Raw genomic sequence first — 15,756 nt, 5'->3', positions numbered from 1 at the left:
GTACAAGGCAGTGATTTTCAAGGCACAGTGGCAGATAGACCTGAAAGCTCCAGACAGTGAAAGATGCAGCCAGAGTTTGGGCTTGAGAATTAAAGCCTGTGTGAGAGTGTCATGGGCTTTCAATCAACCAGGGCCACGTTCTGAACTGTCTGTAGGTCTTACTGGGTACAGGGTGAAAGCCAGTTTGCACTGCATGAGGCAGGAGATGTTGATATAAGTAAGCAAAAATGACAGACCAACCTTGAAACGATAAGGGAGCACATGTCTTACTTAAAACATCTCTCTTATAAAAATACAGTGACATTAGACTGCATTTTGATTTGATTTTTTTATCAGTCTGTGAAATCTAGTTTTATGCCTGTTGGTCGTCCAAGCATTTGCTATTGGCCAGCCTCTTTTATGTGTATTTCCATTGTCCACCTAACTAAAGCAAAAGGGTATCACCAAGAATGGAAATAATGTGATTTCCCCAAGTTAAGGTAATACAAGTAAATTGCTTTTTCTTCTACCTCAGTGCTTCCGGTGCCTCACAGTTGCTGCTACCTTGTGGCTTCTGGTAACTCTCCTTTCTCTTGTAAATTGATATTTTATTTTATTAACCAGTAAAGTTATCCTTCATTTCTATGAAATTTCATTTCCTGTGATGTCTGTAAGCTTTTCAAAGGGGAAAGATCATGTCAAGCATTCTTGAGGTTTGGCCCACCATGCCATAGTAAGCCTGCACAGGGTAGACGTTCATTAATTATGTTATTGTTGAAGCGAACGTTGAAAATATTGAAGAACTTTTCACACATCTACACGCTGTTGCTCCTCCTATTCTGTCCAGAAGAGGGCAGTGGTCCACATTCGTCTCTGAAGACTCGGACCACTTCTCCACACTCCCTCCCACCACATGGGGAAGAAGCTGTCTTATTTCAAGCAATGTTTAATACCTTGCAATGCCAGCTCTAAAAGCATTTGGCTGTTCACACTAAAATCCAAACAACATCCAAAATAACAAGATTTGAACTGCAAGAGGATCAATCCCAAAAAGGAAAATTGCTGATTCTTATTAATAGTAGACAGTCGATCCAAGTAAATGAGGCAAACATCTGCGTCAATGGAGGTTTATTAGGGCAAGATTTTGAGGACATGTCCTGAGGGGAAGTTGGAAGCTTCAGCATCTTAAAGGCATACAGAGAGATGGAACAGGGAGTGCAGGGGAGCTGCTGATGAGGCAAAGAGATTACATTCCTGAGAAACCCAAGAAATCTACCTTTTTCATAAAATCAGAGGAATGTTAGAAGAGAAGTGACAGAATTGAATGAAGGAAGCACCAAGCCTCAATTATATACCTGTCCTTGGATAGGTGGAACTCAACTGGATAGTTTTGCTGAAATATTCATTTTCCCCATTATCAATTTATATATCAAGATGGAATTTTCAGAAGCAGGGAATTTATTCTGCTTCTGCAATTGTGATTTCAAATGCAAACATTAAATAGATAATCAAATCATTATACATTACATTTCACATGACTATGAAAATGTTTGAAATGTCTCCTAAATTTAGTCACGGAGCTACACTGTCAGGAGGACTCCGCTAGGTTGCCAGCATTTGGTTTAGGGCAGGACACTTGCATTTATTGTAAGAATACATGCATCCTGGGACACAATAATCAGGCTTCGTGGAAGAACAAAAATTGGAAAATCCTTCCAATTTCAGTCTATCTTGCCATCTCACAGCAAGCTTTTGGGGTTCCCTACTTCCTTCCTCTACCATTTGAGTGACTCCCTGACTATTTTGCTCCTGCATCTATGGAATAATAGCTTAATATTCTTCTTGTTCTTCTCTCTACTCAGTACTTCTGGTGCCTCGCTCACAGTTTCTGCTGCCTCTTAACTTCTGCTTACTTTCTTTTCTCTGAGTATTTTTCATTTTCTGCCCAATCAATGGTCCAAACCATGACTTTCTCTCTGTGTCTCATATTCAAAGCTCCAAAAAGAGAGTGTCTGACCTGCCCAGTTCATCACTAGCGCTGTGAAGGGTACACTTCTCATGCTGGGTCACTTCTAAGGCCCTAGCCCAACTATGGACTGCCTTGCCAGGCTGTCAAATGCCCATCATAGTCTATTAACTGTGGCCGTATTGACAGAACAGTGAGACGCAGAGCACAACAATCACAGGGACCCCTTAGGGTGGTGATAGGAGTGTGAAAAACATCCTGAGATTTCCTCAAACTGGGAAAACTGGCAAACACTGTACTCTTCCCGTCTAGGAAATTAGTAACATTAATCTGTCTTACTTCACCTGTGATTCTTCTGCTGTATTAAACTTATTCATCTTACTGATGCTGGTGTTTGTTTTTCTCTGTTTGAGAGCTCGGGGAGAATAATAGTGTTCAGGCTCCATTTGGTATAGTAACTATAAAGTATTAAAATAGAAAAACTCTGTTATGTATTTTGCAAATAATAATCAAGTAAGCAAAGCTATCAAAACCAAAATGCTTCCCTTGGAAGCAAACCAAGTGAAACCACATTGTTAGTTCAAAGTAAATACTTTAGACCAGGTGTCCTCAAACTGCGGCCCGCGGGCCACATGAAACAGTGTGAATTGTATTTGTTCCCGTTTTTTTACTTCAAAATAAGATATGTGCAGTGTGCATTGAAATTTGTTCATAGTTTTTTTTTTAAAACTATAGTCCGGCCCTCCAACGGTCTGAGGGACAGTGAATTGGCCCCCTGTTTAAAAAGTTTGAGGACACCTGCTTTAGATCATTAGCAGGAGTGGGGCAGATAGTTCTCACAACAGTGAGTTCAGAGAGATGCTTTGGTAGAAGAAAGATAACCAAATTCTCCTGAGAAAAATGTTGTGCTACAAAAGATCGTCTTAGGTTTTCTTTTAAAATTCTTTTAAAGAAACCAATTGTAAAAACTTGTGCTGGTTCTCTAATCCCCTGGGTTTTTTTTTTTTTCTTTTGTTGGTGTTTTTTTTCTTTTCTTATGCTTTTCTCTTAAGTTTTCTTCAGTCCTTTGTCTTGGCATTCTGTGGTTTTTCAAAGAGTGTTACCAGAGAAGATGTGATTTTTAATGTGAATAGGAAAACTGCCCAGACGAATTAGATCCAGGCCATTCAAGTCAGAGACATCAGCATACCTTAGGTAGTTTTTTTCTTTTCTGCTAGGGGAGTGGGGAGGTTCCTTGTGCTTTCATATTTAACTTACCCTCCTATCGGTGTTTTTTTTATTTTCTCATTATATTTGGTTTCTTTCATTTTTCTAAATAATATGCATTTTAAAACCAACTACTTTTCATAAAAGTCATCCAATTTCACTCAGGAAGCTGAGACAGAAGGATCACTTGAGCCCAAAACTTGGATTCTAGAGAGCTATGATCTCACCACTACACTCTTACTCCGGTGACAGAGCAAGAACCTGTCTCTTTAAAAAAAAAAAAAAGTCATATTTCACAATTCTCGGCATAAGCCTAAATGTAATGCACCAGTATGATGCACCCTACTTGAATTGTGTTGCTGTGATAATGCTGGGCACAAAATGAGGACGCCTTTCCCCTTTTCTTTGAATGTTCTTTCATTTACCAGAATGAACATTTAAATTTCAATCTCAGAGTTGTTTTCCAATCTTGGTACACTCTGCCACCACTCCCCCACACACATTCATTCTCTTATAAGTAACTCGTTTTAAGGGATAAGCTCAGAAATTCAGCCTGAAGGACCAGAAGGAGAACTGATTGCCTTCCTGGCAATCTCTGCCTCTCACTTGGTTAACATCTCTCACTAATGTGGAGGGTAGATCTGTGCTGGTGACTCTCTGAAAAGGTGACTGATGCATGTTGCTTTCCTCTCCGCAGGGCTGGGGGCTCCCCACCCAGGTACTGGAGGCAGATACAAATACAGGACAACTTTCACTTAACTCTACTCCAGTAACTTTTCCTTAGCGACCTGCCAGGAAATCCCTAACAGGGCGGGGTAGGAAGGAGGATGGTGCAGGGTGGCTACCATTTATCTCACCTATATCATTTGTGACTCTATTAGTTACAAAGATCTTCCAATCCTAAAAGATTTGGATATCTTGCCACTGTCTTATCCTAGAATAATTTGTAAATAAATGTTTGAAAAGGTATCCATTATTGTATGTGCCTCCCATTCCCAGCCCAAAGATTAAAGTAGGAAACTGAGGTATCTGAATGGTCCTCAGAGTTTAGGTCGGGTTTGCAAGCCAGGCTTTCCTTACTGTGCGCGGAGATGAAGGGTGGGGCCAAGCCAAGTGAGAGGCTCCGTTATTCATTGGAAGAGTCGAGGCAGGATCCAGGAGCTCAGAATCGGGAAACACTCCTGGGGCAGAAGACAGGAACAGGATTTGGGTTAGGGATCAATGAAAACAAAAGCTATAGCTGAGCTGGGATTGTAACCATGGCAAAAACACCTTGTTTACTTTAGTTTGGAGAAGCCCCCGAGGAGCCTGCCGCAGATAGAGAGCGCCAGCGTCCTCAAGTACCTGGTTAGACTCTCTTCATGGAAAATGATTCCCGGAGTGGGCTTAGAAGCCTTGACACATCCGGAACAAATGAGTAAAAAATCTCCCTCTCCCTCTCCCACAGATGGGAGGGGATAATATTCTCACTGCCTGGGGAAACAAAACAACAATGCGAAAGAGGGAAATAAAAAGGAAACCCTGAGAGACCCGAGGCCCGCTGTCAGACAGGGCTCCACTCAGAGCCCCTGAAGAGCGTACTTGCCCCCTGCTTTCTTTGGGGTATCACTTTACTAAATAAAACTTTCTCCTTATGCTTTGCTACTTTGGCCTTTGGTTTTAGTTCTTTGTTACTGGACACAAGGACCGGGAAAAATCACACAGACTGGTAGAACGCAGAACGCAGAACAGGATAGGGATGGGGCGGGGACGGACGACAGGTGGAAGGGAGTTCTCAGCGAGGCGCAGACAGGGCGGGACCCTGGGCTAACGCCCCGCCTATGGGCCATTCCCAATTCTAGAATTACTGCTTCCTTTAATTCAACTGAAAAAAAAGGAAGCTAATCAGATTGAGCCCAACTGTAGTCTTTCTGTGCAATTAATATTGTTCAAAGGCGAATTCAACACCTAGTGGTAGGAGTCTATTGAATTATTTCCCTTTTCATTTTCCAACATGGGTAATTAAGAGTAAGTGGGAGCCCTTGGTAAACAGGAATTGAATTCCATGGAAGTCACCAGCCCAGCACAGCACAGCATTCCAGAGAAGGCTGCCGTCTAGTTAGCTGAATATCAGGCCGGTTTACAATTTAGGGGCATTTTTGAGTGGAGAAAAGGGAGTGGAAATAAATTTGAAGGAAAGTAAAATTCTTTGGGGGGCATAAAATTCTCAATATTTAAAAAATGATGAATGTTAACAGCAAAGGTAACTCAAATTATTTTGAGAATTCTTACCATTTGCAGCAATACAGCAGATGAATTATTAAGAAAATTTACTTAAATTAACATCACAGACTTGTTTCTTCCACTGAGTTCACAAGAACTGCTTTATGTAAAACACCCATGCACTTGATCTGTTCCGGTTTGTATCTCCAGAAGGGGTGAAAGAGGAAAAATGTAAGACATACTCTTTTGTGGAAAACATGCGTGTGCGGCCACAAGGTCTATGGATTTTGAGACTGGATCAAATCCGGAAGACCACATCGATTGCTTATGGCAGCATTCCCATGTGGAGGCAAGGCACCTGGGGAGCAGTTACCCTTAAATTTTTGTTATGACTAAATTTGCATAACATTATTTTTCCTTTATCCACAGAGAAGACTATGAAGGCTTGATTGTTAGTAAATTCTGCGGGTCACTAAACTAACTTAGCACTGCCTCTTATTTATGAATGTCCATCTTCCACTTCTGTTTATAATCCAAACTTACAGGAAATCTGGATTTATCTAGGTGTCTTGTCTCCTTGGAACTAGTACCAAAGATGCTCCAGAGGAGAAGTTGTGAAACCTCCAGATAATCCCAAATTCATAAATAGCTAGGCTGCCCTGACTTTGCTTTGGAGATTCTTGATTTTATTTCTATTAGTTTCATTATTCAGATGTAACTTATGAGAAACTGACTTAGGAAACTGGCAAAACTTTACCTCTGTTTTCCAGAGTTTTTTTTTAAGCTGGACCTGAGAAATAAATTGACATAAGACAAATTAACAAGAGAAAAGCATAAAAATTACTTTATAGAAGTTTTAGGGGCCAGGTGCAATGGTTCGCGCCTATAATCCTGGCACTCTGGGAGGCCGAGGAGAGTGGATTGCTTGAGCTCAGGAGTTCAAGACCAGCCTGAGCAAAGAGCAAAACCCTATCTCTGCTAAAAATATTAAAATTATTCGAGCATCATGGCAGATGCCTGTAGTCCCAACTACTCGAGAGGGTGCGCAAGAGGATCTCTTGAGCCCAAGACTTTGAGGTTGCTGTGAGCTATGATGCTGGGCACTCTACCTAGGACAACAGAGTGAGAATCATCTCAAAAAAAAAAAAAGTTCTACATAGCATGGAAACCTTTATAAGAACATGGAGACCCAAAGAGTTGAAAACATAAATACTTACAAAGACTAGTAAGTTGTACAAAAGCAACTGAATTATTTAGAGAGGCTTCAAGATAAAAGTTAATTTTAATTAAGTCTATACAGAATTCTCTCAATCTCAATTGCCTGTCCTTCGTGTTAAGAATGTTACTTTCCTTCTAGTACAGGGAGGATCTCTTTCACATGGGAATTGCATCTCCTGCTTTCAAGAAACAGTGCAAAGGTCAGAAGAGGTTTTAACTCAAAATAGTCAATATGCCAGAGTGGCATTTTGAGGGTGGCATGTTCTTAATTCATTCAAAACAAACCTAAGTGTGTGGATTGAAAATAGCAAGAGCTTTGGGAACATTTCATTGACACAACTATTTACAATGAAGTTTCTTGCCAGGAGAAGAAAGCCTTGGAGTAAACATTCTGAAAAACAAAACCCTAAAGCAAGATCTATTTGGTCCTAAGAATTCAGAGACACAAGGGCAAAGCCAACCACATCGAGTCACCCCTGCCTGGTGTGATTTCTGTTCTTGTCAGAAATAAGATTTGGTCCAGACTTACCCTGATCTCTCAATGATAGGACAATGGTTATCAATCCTAGCTGCTGCATTGAATCACCGGAGTGGTCAAAAAAATCCTCTGGTCAGGGCATTCCTTTGGCCAATTAAATCACAGTCTCTGGGAATAAAGTGCAGGCATCATAACTTTTTAAATGCCCCTCCCATGTGATCCTAATGGGTACCCATTGTTTAGAGCAAGGGTTTTCAGACTGTTCCGAGACATTCTGGAGAGAGGCCAACAGCCCTTCCTCCACATTCTTCCAGAGTTGCTTCTCCTTTTATCTCTTCTAAGTGTTTCAAATAAAATAACATATCACTTGAAAAAAACAGGGTGGGGGACACCAGAGAGAGTTGATAAATATTGAACAGCTTTCATTGAAACAAAGCTTATTCCACCAGTTAGTTGAGATAAACAACAACTACCTTGGAAGAAGTAGAAAGAAGCTGTGTTTTTGAGGATTTTTTTCTCCAAAGAAGATGGAAATTGATCAAACACCAGTTTTTAATCCTATATGTCTTTAATTGTTTTGCTTCATGCACAGGGTCAGTGAAACCAACTCACAGTTATCCAACTGTTTAAGGAAGTAAGCATTTTTAAAACACTGATTACTATCCCTGATGTTTCCTCCATGACACAAAACCTCTGGGACAAATAATCTTGCTCTGGTGAAACCATTAGCAATCATAACTACTGCAGAAGCACATCCCTATATGTTAAAATGTAGGAACAGAATATTGTAACAACGTAACTAGTCACCATTGGATAAGTTATGCACTGTGCCAAAGTAGGCATGTATATCTGAGGTACTGTTCTTACCAAAATGTGTTAATAACATGAGTTCTTACTTCACCAGTTCTGACTTGAATGATCCAGTGAATGTAGTTAGGTAAATTAATTAATTCACTTTCCCATTTTAATGTTATTTTTCATTACTTAAAATTTCAACTTAAAACTTGTAAATATTTTTCTCTGGCATTGAGGTGGCTGTAGGTTCAGGAAATTTGGAACTATAAAAGGATAGCTGGTCAGACAGAAAGATGGGCTCTAAAATCGATAAAAATTAAAGTTTGGGGACTATTCTAAATTGGTTACAAATTTTCCATCTGAACATTTCTTATCAAATGCCATTTTTCTAAGGAAATAAAAATAAAATGGGGGATGTTCTCATTAATACAGTAGAAGCATAGTTGAAGCATAACTATTACCAATATCCAGAAGCCTAAGGAGAAAAAGCTGTTCAGCGTGAGAACGAGTCCAAGGGTCCAGACAGAGGTCAGGAAACTTGGAAATAGATGTCTACTCCCAAGAGTTCACTAAGAAGCCAATTGACTGGGAATTCATGTGTCACCGTGTATAAGATTGAGGACCACAGGGTTATAGAAAGAAACTCTGAGAGGCACTAATTCAACATCCTCATTTTATTTTTTTTATTTTTATTTTTTTATTAAATCATAACTGTATACATGGATATGATCATGGGGCATCATACACTCGCTTCATAGACCATTTGACACATTTTTATCACAATGGTTAAAATAGCCTTTCCGGCGTTATCTCAGTTACTGTGCCGAAACATTTACATTCTACATTTACCAAGTTTCGCAAATACCCCTGTAAGATGCACCACAGGTGTGATCCCACTGATCCCCCTCCCTCTACCCACCACCCCCCAACATCCTCATTTTACAAAAGAGAAAACATACTTCATTAAATGAACACTCAAGAATAAACAACATGACCCAGCATTTGTGTGCTAGAAGTTAGGAGTCAGACAAATTTGGGTCCAAATTTAGGTTCTATAACTTAACAAGTAATTTAACCACATTAGCCTTTCTGAAATTTAGTGTTAATAATATTTATCAAATATTATTTGATAAATAATAATACCTCCCTCCCAGTATGCTTACTAAATTTAGATGAAACAAGAACCAAAACTACAGATTCATTTAATTTTTTTAATTCACTTAATTAAATTCCAATAGGAACATAGAATGGTTTAGTTTTGAATCCAAAACAATATAGTTTCTTGAAAATCATATCGAGTAGGAAGGAAAATAAGGGAGAAACTTACAAATTCTGTTTTCTTGAAATAAAATAAAATAAAATGATTTTCATAAAGAAAGGGTGTAACTTGTACCAGGAAAAAAAGACCTAAAAGACCCATATGAAGGCATATTTAGCCACATTATTGTACATTAAAGATAAAGAAAGGATCCTATGAGAATGTAGGCAAGAACTTCATGTTAGTAGTAAAGAAAATTGAGTATGGCAGCAGACAATAGACTATGGATTCTGCTCAATTGATAGAAGACAATGATTCTGACCATTGATTCTGTTGCTGATAAAAGTCAGTGGAGTAATGCTTATGGCATACTCAAGAAAGTATGAACCAAGCTGTCCTTCAGGTACAGAACAGGCCAACTCTTAATATGTAAGAATTTAGGAAATAGCATTCCCGCATTAGAAGATAAACTCTAACCAAGAAGAAAGTGATTGTTAAAACTTCAGGAAAAGAACTGAGATGAGTGTGTCACTTATTTTATTGTATAGCTATTACAAATTTTTTAAAGCATACACAAATATAAAGAGAATAATATAGTCATATCCCCATTATCCTGCACCAATGGGGACTGGTAGATTCCAGAAAATGCAGTTTCCTGTTGCTTGGGAGTTACTATTAAAAATAGGCCTAACAAATTCTATACCCCATACTACACCATACCATAACCATAAAATCTACAGACTTGATATTAATATTGAAATACACTAATTAAAAACAAATTAAGAGAAGTAAAGACAAACTTCCTTTACTACAACACAGTTTTACTGCGTTATACACATAACAGCTTTGTCATGCAGTGTATAATTTTAGTTCAATGGTAGTCAATACACTTTTCAACTTTGCTACCATACATCTTTAACTCCACATAAAATTTACAGAGACTTTTCCTGGTCTGCTTTTGTGCTGGTTGTGGAGAGAGCAGGTTGCTTGAGTTCCAGAGAAGTGGGAGTTTCCTGTATAATGATCCCATGTACCTACCACCCAATTTAAAAAGGATCACTATTTTGCCAATCTTGTTTCATCTTCCAGTCTCCTCCTGCTCCCTTTTCTTTGCTGGAGTATTTTAAAGAAAATTCTAGACATCATGGCAATTCACATATAAATATTTACATATGAATATTCAAATATGCATCTCTCACTCGGAGGGAGGGGGGTGGGCCCTTGGTGTGTGTCACACTTTATGGGGGCAAGACATGATTGCAAGAGGGACTTTGCCTAACAATTGCAATCAGTGTAACCTGGCTTATTGTACCCTCAATGAATACCCAACAATAAAAAAAAAAGAAATTAATTAATTAATTAAAAAATAAATTCCAAACAGAGAAAGTAAAAAAAAAAAAAAAAGAAAGAAAATATGTCAAATGGTATATAAAACCAGTGTATGCTGCCCCATGATAGCATTAATGTACACATCTATGATTTAATAAAAATAAATAAAATAAAATAAAAAAATAAAATATAAACCAGCATGCCCTTGTCACATGTAACAAAATTAATAATTCTTTAAAATCATCTAAAACGTGTTATATCCTTAAATATCTCAAAGGCATCTTGTGACAGTTGATTGTTTGAAACAGAACACAAATAAGGTCCACATGTTGCATCTGGTCATTAAGTCTCATATGTCTCTCTCTCTCTTTTTTTTTTATATAATTGCTTTTAGTTTACTTTAATTTTTTTCTGAAGTTTTTGGCTGGGGCTGGGTTTGAACCCGCCACCTCGGGCATATGAGGCCAGTACCCTACCCATTTGAGCCACAGGCACTGCCCTCTTATGTTTCTTTTTTAAATACTCTCCACTGATTGATGAAGAAAACTAAGCAACCTGTAAAATAGAATGTCTTCTCATCTAGATTGATCTGGTTGTATTAACTGGTGTCTACTGCCTCCTTTGTTTAGTTCCTATTTTCTATAAATAAGTATGTCTAAATACTTGATTAGGTTAAGCTTTTTTAGGAAACAACATTTTACAGGTGGTATTGCATGCTTACTTCTGCCTTGCGTCATAAGGCACATGATACCTGGCTGCCATTTTTAGGGATGCTAATGTAGAGGAGTGGTTCAAGTTGCACAGGTCCTGATCCCATCTGGCTTCCACCTTCCAATAGTTTAAATGCATTATTTATTTTCTAGATCCATTATGTTATTAGGGATTACAAGATGTTTCTAATTCTGAGAAGCTCTACAAACAATAAAAGAATCAGTAGAGAGATATAAAATTCATATGCATAAAACATTAGCTTTTCACATGCTCAGATGATAGTCACTTCGAAGATACAATAGAAAAATGAAATCATTTACAATAACAACAAAGAATAATACCTACAGATGTAGTCTACAAGAAACATGCAAAACTCACGTGTGATAAACTTTAAAAAATTCCTGAAAGGCCAAAAGGTATACTTGAATAACTAAGAAGGCACCCCACGTTCTTGAACAGATTGATACGGCCTAACAGAGGTGTCTAATTAGGTAGATCTGGGGTGGAGCCCAAGATTCTGAATTTCATCAAGGCTGCCTTCCCCAGAAGGGCCTATTCTGCGCTTTACAGCAATTGTTCTCAAATTGTGGTCCCTACACCAAGAGCATCAGCATCATCTGAGACCTTGTTAGAAATGCAGATGTTTAAGTATAGTGGTTTCAATTATCTACTGCTTTTTATTGTCCCCCCATTTAGTGGTTTAAACCAACAAACATTTATTTAAGCTCATGTTTTCTGAGTCAGAGACCTGGACAGGACAGCAGAGTTGGAACTGATCTATAAGGTCTGTGGCCTTAGGGCTCCCTAATACTTCCCCTACATCATGTATCCTGGGGCTGGAATGTTCAGAGTGGCTTCTTCACTCATGGGTCTGACACCTAAACTAGATGGATTATAACAATTGTTGTTGGGACCTCACTCTTCTCTCCACTGGCGAGTTTAGGCTTCTTCAAGGCTTAGTGGTCTTTGGGTAATTGGACTTCTTACATTGGAGCTTTTTTTTTTTTTTTACCAGATTGTTAAACACTGCCAGAAATCCAGGCATAAGCTGTGACACTTGTTAAAAATTCAGCTTCACTTCTGTCATATTCTATTTGTTCATTAAGGTCAGATTCAAAGGGAGAAGAAAAAGGCTTTATCTCTCAGTTGGAGCCATTGAACCATGTTTAATTTATCAAGTAGTCTGGTTACTTTCAGACATCAACTTGACTGGATTAAGACATACCCAGATAGCTAGTAAAATGTTATTTCTAGGTACGTCTGTGATGGCATTTCCCCAAGAGATTGGCATTTGAATCAATAGACTGAGTAAGGAAGATTTGTCCTCACCTAATGCGGGCAGGCACCATTTGGTCCATTAAGCATCTGGATAGAACAAAAGGCGGAAGACAGGCAAATTTGCTCACTCTCTCTCTTCTGGTGTTGGGACACCAATTTTATTTTGCCGTCAGATTTGAGAACTCTGGATTGTTCTGCCTTCAACCACTGGACTTGCATCAGCCACTCCCTGTTTCTCAGGCCTTTAGACTTGGACTGAGCTATTCTACCCACTTTCCTGATTCTTCCACTTACAAATGGCACGTCAGGGGTTTTCTCAGCTTTCATAATCAAGTAAGCCAATTCCCACAATAAATCCCCTCTCACATATATTTAATACATTGGTTCTGTTTCCCAGAAGCACCCTAACTAATACACCATTGTTCAGTTATATTAAAATTAGCCCCAGATGACTCAATTTGGCTTAGCTCAAACAAATTTAAATATAAAAAAATGTATGCTAACTTTAAAACCTTTTTTGAAAGCTCGCACCAGCTCAAGAAAGCTCTGGTTAGTATTTCTTCCTAACTGTACATTCAGCGACATCGCCTTGGTAACTTGAAATTGCATCACGAAAATTGTCAGATACCTTATATTAGGACTTTGGTTTTTCCTGGAGACATTTATTAAACCTTTATCATTCTCCACTGCTTAAAACCCAGATCGCATTTCAAGCATTGCAACCTCATACTCCTCCAGCGCCTTTACCAACTTCCTATATAAAATTAATACTGCACTGTGACTGCACATTAGGACTGCCCAGGGTGCTTTTAAAAATCCCACTGTAAAAACAAAATCCCAATGTTCTGGTCCCAATTCAGAAAAATTACATCAGGATCTCAGGGGGTGTGGCCAGGCATTCAGATTGATAAACTCCCAGGTGATTCCAACGTGCAGCCAATACTGAGAGCTTTCCATCTGAACTTTCATGCCAAAGTCTTAGATTTTCCTTAAATATTTTGGGATATAAACAGAGAGGTGCAAGCACTGCCACAAAGGAAACGAAACATCCTCTGCCTTATACACCAGAGAAAAAAAGAGAGGAAAATATTAGAAAATTAAGATACTTGCCTTAGAAATTTGGAACCGCTAAAGTCTAAGTAGAATAGCATAGCTAATAGTTGAAATACATTACATTATATAAGAAGTAGTAGCTTTTTCTTTCTCTCTCCATTATTATTATTGTTATTGCTATTGTTGTTGTCATTATTATTATTATTATTATTTAGAGACAGTATCTCATTCTGTCACCAATACTGGAGTGCAGTGGTGTCATCATAGCTCACTAAAGCCTTGAACTCATGGGCTCCCACAATCCTCTTGCTTCAACCTCCTGATTAGCTGAGACTATCAGTATACACCATGCCCAGCTAATTTTTTTCTCTCATTTTTTTGTACAGATTTGGGGTGCCCAAATCTGGTTGCCCAGTCTGGTCTTGAACTTCTGGTCTCAAGCAATCCACCTGCCTTGGCCCCCCAAAGTGCTAGGATTACAGGCATGAGCCACCCCACCCAGCAATTGCCAATTTTCTGATACCTAGTGATTTCTGGATTATTTTAACCAGTTTTTATAGTAAATTAGTGGATCATAAGGCTTTGAAATACCTAATTTGAAATAGTACTGTCCTCATTTTCCTGTTAGATGCAAACATTTTCAGGGATGGTTCAAAGATCCCAAGTAGAAAATCATACATATTTTTCAAATGTTATTTTGGATACATATATCTTTAATATGTATTACTTGAAAGTATAATGCACAGATTTATGTAATTATTTGTCTACTAATGTCTTAGTTTTGTAATCTTTGCTAAATATCTATTTTCCTATTTTACACTGAATATGAATAAGCTGAATGTGCCTTGAAACTGAATTCACTGGTTGAACCCAAATAAAAAGGTAGGAACTACACAGAAAAAAAAAAGGGAATCATATATACGTAATGTACACAATTTATTCATGAGATAAACTTGACAGAATAGGTGTTACATGCTATGAACTTTTTCGTTGTATATATTCCTTGTATGGGAAAGCACTGAATTATTTCCAAGAGCCTTCTCCAACCCTAATGTCATCTAATGTCACAGAGCCTTCTCCAACACTAACCCTCCTCTAATGTCACAGAGCGGTAGGGGTTGGGGGAAGGCAAGACTTGCTGACAGCTGTATTTGGTTCTCATCAGTTTCAGGGGAAATGGGAAGTTTAAAAAGGGCCTGGCTTTGGATTGACTCGAGTCCAGGGATCTCTTCTATATGCTTCAATTCTACCCCTGTAAGAGACTATTATGGCAGATACACATTAGTGCGTCCCTCCTGAGGCCCTCCCCAGACATCCAATTTCAGGGTGCTCGTCCCCCAGCTGCTGCAGCGCACCCTCCTCTGGAGGATGACTCTAGGACCACTGGAGGCTCATTTCCTAGAGTTGTCTACAAAATGTCCTTTCCACCCCTGCAATAACTCCCAGACACAGTCCCCTTTGGGTTCAGACCAAGGCTGATATTGTAGAGCCCCTGTGGGTCAAGCTGGAGGGGCAGGTATTTCAGGACTGTGGTGGCTAAGACTTCACTTGAAACTACGCCTATTCTTTCTTATAACTATCCTGCTAATAGGTTTCTCCTGAGAGTATTCCCTTTTAATAAATCATTTATACACAGCTGCCTGTATCAAGCTCTGCTTCTAGGGGGCCCAACTGAGACAACTAACTGCCCACACTTCTAGAGTTTCCCTATCAAAACTGGCTCATCCCATTCCCTCTGGACACCCAGAAACAGACAACAATTGCTCTCCCTGTCCTCACCTATCTGCTTCAAGTCTGTTGTTCATGGGACAGATAAGGTTTCTTGGTCTTTGCTAACTTTTATCTCCCTTCATCCTGACTCCTCTGCCCCAGGCATCCCTAATCCCTGTCTTGTCCCTGCCACCACCCCTCCCCCGCACCCACAGACCCCTGAACCTCTAATTTCCCAAGGACATTGTATGTAGGAAAAACAAACTTAATACCGAATGTTCTTGGCCACCAAGTGCTTGGGTTTTCTCCCACACTAACCAATTCTCCATTGCTAGCTGGGTGTCCCACTATAGAAGGTGCCAACAAAACATTCGACACATTTTAAGAAAGGAAAAACACTGCATTAAAATTACAATGCTTAAGTCATATTTGACTTCTGCAATTACAAGAGGTGCTCAGACATGACTCATATTCATCTTTTGTTATTGGTATATATTGAATATTACAATTTTAATGCAGTTTTTTTCCTTTCATAAAATGTGTATATACTTTTTGGGCACCCTTTGTGTTCAA

General features: G+C 38.9%; 1 protein-coding gene across 1 annotated transcript in view; it reads left to right on the top strand.

Annotated features, from left to right (window-relative positions):
* Nucleotides 1–15,756, top strand: part of TRAPPC3L (trafficking protein particle complex subunit 3L) — a 41,985-nt gene that overhangs the window by 13,681 nt on the left and 12,548 nt on the right. The gene's annotated exons all lie outside the window — the stretch shown is intronic.

This window comes from Nycticebus coucang, chromosome 5 (assembly GCF_027406575.1).
Source record: "Nycticebus coucang isolate mNycCou1 chromosome 5, mNycCou1.pri, whole genome shotgun sequence".
Classification (NCBI taxonomy): Eukaryota; Metazoa; Chordata; class Mammalia; order Primates; family Lorisidae; genus Nycticebus; species Nycticebus coucang.
The sequence above is the reverse complement of the archived record's forward strand: the minus strand, read 5'-3'. Positions and strand labels throughout refer to the sequence as shown.